This window comes from Tachypleus tridentatus, chromosome 13 (assembly GCF_004210375.1).
Source record: "Tachypleus tridentatus isolate NWPU-2018 chromosome 13, ASM421037v1, whole genome shotgun sequence".
NCBI classification, from domain to species: domain Eukaryota; kingdom Metazoa; phylum Arthropoda; class Merostomata; order Xiphosura; family Limulidae; genus Tachypleus; species Tachypleus tridentatus.
This window is the reverse complement of record NC_134837.1, coordinates 161,934,138-161,941,994: the sequence shown is the minus strand read 5'-3', so window position 1 is coordinate 161,941,994 and position 7,857 is coordinate 161,934,138. Positions and strand designations below refer to the sequence as shown.

The window sequence follows — 7,857 nt, the reverse complement described above, 5'->3', positions numbered from 1 at the left end:
TTACAATATCTTTGAAAAGGTTCTGTAGTTTCCCGCCTAGCGAAGTTAACAGTTTCTTGCATACAGTTAACAAGTCTACTCTGTCACGGTTAGCCCGTACGACATAAAAGCAACAGTCCTCGGAAAAATCCAAGAAATTGTCTACCGTAAGGAAATGCTTTTATAACAAATCATACCTCTATGTTGGTTAAGCTCCATAGAATAATAATATTAAAAACTTTAATAAACTCCGTTCTTTTCAGTAACAAAATACTAAACATTTTCTATCGTCTCGAACTCAAATGAGATACCATTCAGTTTGTTTGGAAATATCATGTAACTAGTGAATCCCTTTATTATTGGACCTTTATTTAGCTGTTTATAAAAAGCTTAGTCCATTAACAGTTTTGGATATTAGTACCCAACTGTCATAGCTCAGTGATATCTATAACAAAGCAGAACTCATTCTATTTCTCACCTGTCCAGTGTTAGAAGCTTTTGTCAATTGAATATTTCCTGGAGTCATTTTAATAATACTAAGGACTGTTTAACATATAAGATAAAGCTACTTTGTCCACAGCCAAATTAATACAGATCGCTATCTTATAATTATCTGTCCGTGACTGTATTCAAATATTATTTCGGAGCCTGTATACTATAAACTACTGAAAGGTTGATTTTGAGAAAGAAAAATCTTTCTGGAATGAATTGTACTTAACGTATCGCAAAATCTTTAATTTTTTTAATCCTTAAGAAATTTCTAATAAGTTTTTCTTTTTTTTTTTTTTGTAAGAGAGGAAAACTGAATATCTCAACACTTTCTGTCAAGGCTGTTGTTGTTTTTATTAGCGCAAATAAAACAATGAGCTGTTTGCGCCCTGTCCACTGAAGACAATTTAATCCTGGATGTTAGATGATCCACGAGAGGGTGCTGCAAACAGTATCTCTTATTGAGCTGTTACGACAATTTATAATGTTTGATTACACTGTACAAATCCAGTAATTTAATCACTTTAAAAACTGTTCTGACTCATATATATATGTAAAAGAAGTAATTATTATGTGTTATTAAACACAAAGCTACAGAAAGGGTATCAAAATCTGGTTTTTGTCTGTCCAGACAATCCGTAAACTGAGGAGGCTCTAGGAAGAACGAGAAAAATAAAGACTCTTGAATCATTCGAATCATATTTTAAGTCTCTCATGATCCAGGCTGGAGGAACAATGAATTTTGATTGTTAATTACTGAATATTTCTGTTTACCAAATTGACTGAAATTAGGGGGTGCTTATAGTGTAAATCTTAAAGGATAAATGTTTAGACAGAAATTACGGATTTTTTAAAATTATTTAGTGAGTACATTATCCTTGTTCACATGAGTTTATTGACTCAACATTACATGAAGTTTGATAGCTAGAAATAAATATTTTAAAGAAGATTACTACTGTTGTAGAATGAGAAAAATAAAATATTTAGACAATTTAAAAATTAAAAGAAAAAGGTATTTAGTTAGTTTTAAAAATACAAACCTGAAGACAGTTGTAAGAATTAAAAAAATAACAACCGAGTTATGCACGAATCTTAAACGTATTTCATAAATTTTGTCGAAATTAATGCACTACACTACTATACAAAAAACATCTACTTCAAACCATAATTATTACAACTGTTGAAATAAGTTGCTACGGGAAGTTAACAGAAAAATTATGGGTTGTAATTAGGAAACAAACAGGAAGATATTTGATTAGTTCAGTTACAAAATAAACGTTGTAGTAGGGCAAAGATTAACTTTTAAATAAAACATTTAGGTACAAAAACAGATTTTATAATCTCATGAAAAATCGTTGACTATTTGGGGCCAATGCATCCTCTGCCATCTGGAATTGACCTGCAAAGAATAATATACATGAGAAAAGCCGAACTATCTAATGTAACTTTTTATTACATTATATATTATTCCTCATTAATTTATGTTGTAGTTCATTACGACAGACTGTAAAATAACAACAAACAAACATTTATTTTAGCATAAAACTGACCCTAAACACTTATTACTGAATGTAGGGCTGTAAGAGGGACATACTAAACAGATAGTAATGGTAATTAAACGATAAAAGTTAACATGATTTGGTGGTATATATTGTAAATCAAAATCAGGTTCTCGTAACTTATAAAATTGTATAAAAAACACTAATCGTACAGTACAAAAGTTTCCAGCTGTACCTATACGGACGTACAACTCTAAAATGTGGTGTTCGTTTCTCCTCGATGGATAGGGTTCTACAAAATCAATAACCTAAAAGATTTCTCGTCTTGATTAAAAACAGTTTTCTTTCTATGTTGATAATCAAAAACTTTAACATTTCTTTGATTAACTTAAAAAACAACACTTTTTTCACTCCTCTAAAAAAGTCTCTGTAAAAAATTCACATTAGAATACAAACTTTATATTATATTTGTTTAATAGTAGAAATAAATCGAGCTATTTCGATATAGTGGGCGTCAACATCACCAGATCACGATTGTATGACAGCTTGCTATAACCGTATCGTAATAACACTGACTGTTTATAAAGTTACACGTGTTTCACAGCAATGGGTGGGACAAGTTTCAACAATAGAAAGATGTAAAGTTGTCTGTCTCGTGAATAACAAAGATGTAATGATAGCGAATGGAATCTACCGGATATTTTAGTTTTATGACATTGTTGGCTTAACGTTGCAATTTTTCTTGGAAAAGGCTGTATTTTGTCATTTGGTCGATTGTTTTGTTTTAGGTTAAAAAGAGACAGCAAATCAATGGCATGTCCTCTTCGGTTTTTACCTGCTAAGGTTCCGATCCAACTTCAGGAACCCCCCTCGGGTAGGATTGCGGTTCCACATGTCACTTGGTTGTCTTCTTATGTTTACTTTATACGGACGAATCGTAAAGCGTCGGTTAGTTTTTTATTTTTGTAAGTCTGACTTAATGAACAGCCTGTAGGAGCTTGAAACCAGTGTCATCTATCCTTTAATATTATTTTGTATATGCAGGGGCAGTGTCTTGCTGAGAACCTGCGGTGAAAGGCGGGCTATGACCCTGGCGGATAGAGCGGGTAATTACCCCAGCCCCTGCCGATGACAAACGACAGGCGGCCTGGTATGTGACAGGTGTCCAGGTCTGTCCTCACGCACTAGCCCTATTCTACTTCTCTCGGCGCCTGCGGGCCCACAACCACTTCGCCGCGGCATCCGTTGAACGTTTGCTGTCGCTTCTTCCTCGTCGTCATGCGTCCAGATAAGCGTGTCACCCAGGCTTCCCATCATGCCTTGTACTGTAATTATCGTGATGCGAAAGAGTAAGATTTAATTTCAGCACGTCTTTAGGATTCTTACTTTAGATTGCAAGTCAAGAAACGACTGTTCGAAAAGAAAAAAAATTCTTTCATCGTGTATGTTTAAAGGCGTTAATTTAGGGAAAACACTATATACAGTAAAGAATTTTGATAAAAGTCAAACTCGTAATAGTAATAATATTATTACTGACAAATTGAATGCAGAGACTTTTAAATGTAGACAGTATACAAAACGAGTAGAAAATTCCCGAGTTTGAAACCAAATATCACCGTATGTCTGTTTTATTAAGAGACCTTACAAAGCTTGGTAAATACGTCGCTCCAGTCGCAATATTCGGGTCGTAGCTCCGAATTCTATCAGCGAACATGCTTGCTCATCGTTTCGGCTGCAGAAGCAAGATATGCTTAGGTCAATCCCACAATAATCTGTTCGTTGATACAATGTAACTTACGCGTTTGAAGTAGATGGTAATAATTAATTGTCTTTACTCCAGTCTATCGCTTCTAATTTGTAGCACAGTTACTAATAGTTACTAATTTTAGAAACGTACAAAGCTTCTAAATATTTTTCAATAAATACTGTTGAGCAAATTTAAAAGAAAACCATTTTCGGTAAGGAATTATTTATATTTATCACTTTTTAGTGAAATCAAGGGAAAAAACTACTTTGTAAACGCAATGTATTAATTTACAGATTAGATTATTTTTAAAATCAAACGGTAGAAAACTACCAAAATAAAAATGTAAGCTAGTAAATGTTGGCTTATGGAAACACTAACACTTCCTTTCAAAACGTTTACCTGAATTAAATATTTTAGTGTATACAAATGGTAAGTTGGATGTAGTTTGAGCCCGGCATTGCCAAGCGTTTTAAAGCGTTCGACCAGTAATTCGAGGGTCGCGGGTTTGAATCCCGATCGCACCAAAACATGCTCACCCTTTCAGCCGTGGGGGCGTTATAATGTTACGGTCAATCCACTATTCGTTGGTAAAAGAGTAGCCCAAGAGTTTGTCGGTGGGTGGTGATGACTAGCTGCCTTCCCTCTAGTGTTACACTGCTAAATTAGGGACGGCTAGCACAGATAGCCATCGAGTAGCTTTGCGCAAAATTCAAAACAAACTGGATGCAGTTTTTTCTTCAATTTTACATTTAATATTACTAAGCTGGCTATTTAGGTAAAATTTCTACACATCGAGTTTATTTTTAAACACGAAAAATAGTCATTTACATATCTTTTGTTATAGCAGTGCTTGACCTGTTCTGAACAATTTTCTAACCACCTTTCCTTGTGATAACTTAAGAACAAGTTAGCTCAATACAGTGCGACCCTTGAACTAGTAGACATTGCATCAAGTTATTCGCAATGACAGCTTTTAAAAACAAAATTAGATTCCTTAATAACAAACTTCAATAATATAATAAAATGTGTTGTAGTGAGGTAAACATTTTGATAGTTACAATAAGTCAACATTTACCGCGTTATACTCTCAGTTTGATAATTTCTGCTATTTGAATTAAATAAGAATTTAACTTATAATATTTCAGGTTTATAACAGTATTTGATACTGGATTCATGAAAAAAAAACTATAAATATAATGAATTTCTTTCAGAAAAATAGCGTTTCTTTGCTTTCGTTAATAGTGTTAATAAGAAATATTTAGAAGCTTTGTACACTTCCAGAATCAGTAAATGTGTTAAAGCTAAAGAAATTTTCATTATATTTTACCACATACACACATTTCTCAATTTCGGACGACCCCAGTAGCACAGCAGTATGTCTACAACTTACAATGCTAGTAACCGGGTATCGATACTGGTGGTCAGCCGAATACTGCCAGCCCGTTGTACAGTTTTGTGCTGAAGTACGAACAAACAAAATTAGGGACGGCTGGCACAGATAGTCCTCGAGTAATTTGGCACAAAAATTCAACAAACAAACAATCTGATTAGGATCGAAACAAGGCTCGAAGACATTTGGACATTAGTTTACGATGCCAACACGTACTTGTCTGTGAATGTTTAGATATAAGTTTTTAAGAATGAAGAGCTCAAAGGCAGACTAAAAACTGATATATAGAAGGATCAAACAATTACATATAAATGAACAAAATTCTAAAAATATATATTAAATTTTGTATTTAATTTGACGGAAAATTAAATCAAGGCAGTGATACTGATTTATTTTGATAATTTTATTTACGGCCTTGATTAATTTTCATTGAATTGAAACGCGATTTCAAATATATTTGTTTCCAATACGTATATACATAAGGTAGACCTAAAACTGATATATAAACTGCTTATTTTCAGGCCCGGCATGGCCAAGCGTGTTAAGGCGTGCGACTCGTAAGCTGAGGGTCGCGGATTCGCATCCCCGTCGCTCCAAACATGCACATCCTCCCAGCCGTGGGGGCGTTATAATGTGACGGTCAATCCCACTATTCGTTGGTAAAAGAGTAGCCCAAAAGTTGGCGGTGGGTGGTAATGACTAGCTGCGTTCCCTCTAGTCTTACACTGCTAAATTAGAGACGGCTAGCACAGATAGCCCTCGAGTAGCTTTGTGCGAAATTCCAAAACAAACAAACTCATCGAGTTTGCTTTGAATTGCTTTGAATAAAGCGGGAGACATCTTGAAGTAAATAGCTTATCAGGAACGAAATTCCTTGACGTTTACTAAGTCTATACCTGCTCGTACATTTTTATAAAATATCAAAAAAGGCAGCAGCAACTGTATAAAACGTGGTATCACAGCCAAGAGTATAGTATCACAGTATATAGTATAGTATAGTATCACAGTATATAGTATAGTATAGTATCACAGTATATAGTATAGTATCACAGTATATAGTATAGTATAGTATCACAGTATATAGTATAGTATCACAGTATATAGTATAGTATCACAGTATATGGTGTAGTATCACAGTATATGGTATAGTATCACAGTATATAGTATAGTATCACAGTATATAGTATAGTATAGTATCACAGTATATAGTATAGTATCACAGTATATAGTATAGTATAGTATCACAGTATATAGTATAGTATAGTATCACAGTATATAGTATAGTATCACAGTATATAGTATAGTATCACAGTATATAGTATAGTATCACAGTATATAGTATAGTATAGTATCACAGTATATAGTATAGTATAGTATCACAGTATATAGTATAGTATAGTATCACAGTATATAGTATAGTAATAGTATCATAGTATATAGTATAGTATAGTATCACAGTATATAGTATAGTAATAGTATCATAGTATATAGTATAGTATAGTATCACAGTATATAGTATAGTATCACAGTATATAGTATAATATAGTATCACAGTATATAGTATAGTATAGTATCACAGTATATGGTATAGTATCACAGTATATAGTATAGTATAGTATCACAGTATATAGTATAGTATAGTATAGTATCACAGTATATAGTATAGTATAGTATCACAGTATATAGTATAGTATAGTATAGTATCACAGTATATAGCCAATATACAGCCAATAGTATAGAAAAATATCCCATATAAAATATTTTGCATGAACTCCTTACATATTAGTTGTGGATGAAATAAATTTATTCTTCATAATAACAATTTTATTTTGCTCTTTTGCAGGATGATACAGAGGGGAAGAGAGCCATGAAGTTCGGTATTCCAAGAATTTGACGTGAACCCAGTGACCACTCAAGCAATAATTGCTACTTCTGCATGGTGGACCCTTCCAAACTTCGGGCTGACAAGAATCATCTGCTATTATGTGTCCGGACCTTCAATCGCCACAGTGCCACACTGCCATGAGCTCCCTGTATTCACTCCGCCAGAAAGAAAGCAGTCATCCTCAGATGAGAGCAGCAAATCAGAAGAGAATGTAGAAGTTCAAGATCCAGTTACAGTTTCAGAGGTGCAGCCGGTGAGAGAAACCCATATTACCACAACCAAAAAGACCTTAATGACTTGATCAGAGATCTTGGTCTAACAAAGTCAAATGCCGAGCTTTTAACATCTAGACTCAAGGAGTGGGATTTGCTAGATGAAAGTGTGCAAGTCGCAAGTCAGAGGAAGCGTCACCGACATATTTCAAACTTCTTCACTCGTCAAGATGGGCTCTGCTTCTACCACAATGTATCCAGTTTGTGGAGGCAATGGAATTGCCTGTAACCAGAACGAGTGGCGCTTCTTCAGTGATAGCTCATCCAGAAGCCCCAAAGTTGTGCTGCTCTATAACGGGAATAAGTATCCGTCTTTTCCCCTAGCTCATTTGGTGCACCCTAAAGAGGAATACAACAGGTCAATACCTTGCTAGAAGCCTTGAAGTATGATGAATATGGCTGGGAGGTTATCGGAGACTTCAAGATGGTGACATTTCTGATGGGTCTCCAAGGAAACTTTACCAAGTTTCCCTGTTATCTTTACCTTTGGAACAGCAGGGACACCGCAGCGCACTAGAACAGGAAACTATGGCCACAGCAGACCGAGTTCCCTGTGGGAAGGCACAATGTCAAGTGTGAGTCACTAGTGAACCTCC

General features: G+C 34.7%; 1 long non-coding RNA gene across 1 annotated transcript; it reads right to left on the bottom strand.

The window, feature by feature from the left end:
- Nucleotides 1-1,346: 1,346 nt before the first annotated feature.
- Nucleotides 1,347-2,926, bottom strand: LOC143240346 (uncharacterized). Its single transcript, XR_013021720.1, has 2 exons — nucleotides 2,803-2,926; nucleotides 1,347-1,867 (listed from the first exon to the last, which is right to left on the bottom strand). It is a non-coding gene; the product is annotated as an uncharacterized LOC143240346 (long non-coding RNA).
- Nucleotides 2,927-7,857: the final 4,931 nt, after the last annotated feature.